Here is a 998-nt window from a genome sequence, read left to right as displayed (position 1 = left end):
CGACGTCACCACTGCGGAAAGGCACCGCAGAGCATTTTGGGATATGTAGTCTTGGCCTCACGACTTCCGGCGCGTGGGGGCGGCGGATCTCCAAGGCGCTGCGACCTATGAGAATATTTTCAGACCCTTAGCGCTTTGCCAGTTTACCACCAGTTCGACCCTCTGCTTTTTTTTTTTTTTTTTTTTTTTTTTTTTTTTTTTTTTTGGTTTTTCGAGACAGGGTTTCTCTGTGTAGCTTTGCGCCTTTCCTGGAACTCACTTGGTAGTCCAGGCTGGCCTCGAACTCACAGAGATCCGCCTGGATCTGCCTCCCGAGTACTGGGATTAAAAGCGTGCGCCACCACCGCCCGGCGACCCTCTGCTTTTATGTACCACTGGGAAACTTACGTATTATGTTTCAGTGAGAGCCCTGTGGTTCTGCAGACAGGGGTTCAAATCCTGGCTTCCTTAGTAAGTAGCTCGATGACTTTAAAGACATCAGATACTTGATGCTTGCTTTTTCTTTGAAATGTCTAAATGATTTCGAAGACACCAATTTAACATAGTTTTGAGTGTCTGCCACATGCTAGTGCTAGACATGGTGCTAGACAGGAATAGTAGAATGAAAAGACAAATAGTTCCTGTCCTTCAGACAATTTTTCTATTGAGAACATGGGGGTTGGGGTGGGGTACCAGGTACCAGGCCCTCGCCTTTAATCCCAACACTCCGGAGGCAGAGGCAGGCAGATCTCTGAGTTCGAGGTCAGTCTGGTTTAAAGAGTGAGTTCCAGGACAGCAAGGGCTACACAGAGAAACCCTGTCTCAAAAATAAAATAAAATAAGACAAAACCGAAAAGAATATGGGGGAAGTGGGGCATGGTAGCTCATGCCTATAATCCTAGCTCTGGATAGATGAACACAAGAGAATCATTTCAAAACCGACCTCAGCTACGCTGCGGGTTTAAGGCCAGCCTGGACTGCACAAAACTGTCTCAATAAACAAACAAAACAAAACCAAA

The sequence above is a fragment of the Peromyscus californicus genome, unplaced genomic scaffold (assembly GCF_007827085.1).
Source record: "Peromyscus californicus insignis strain IS unplaced genomic scaffold, ASM782708v3 Scaffold_5__1_contigs__length_169319896, whole genome shotgun sequence".
Classification (NCBI taxonomy): Eukaryota; Metazoa; Chordata; class Mammalia; order Rodentia; family Cricetidae; genus Peromyscus; species Peromyscus californicus.
The sequence above is the reverse complement of the archived record's forward strand: the minus strand, read 5'-3'. Positions refer to the sequence as shown.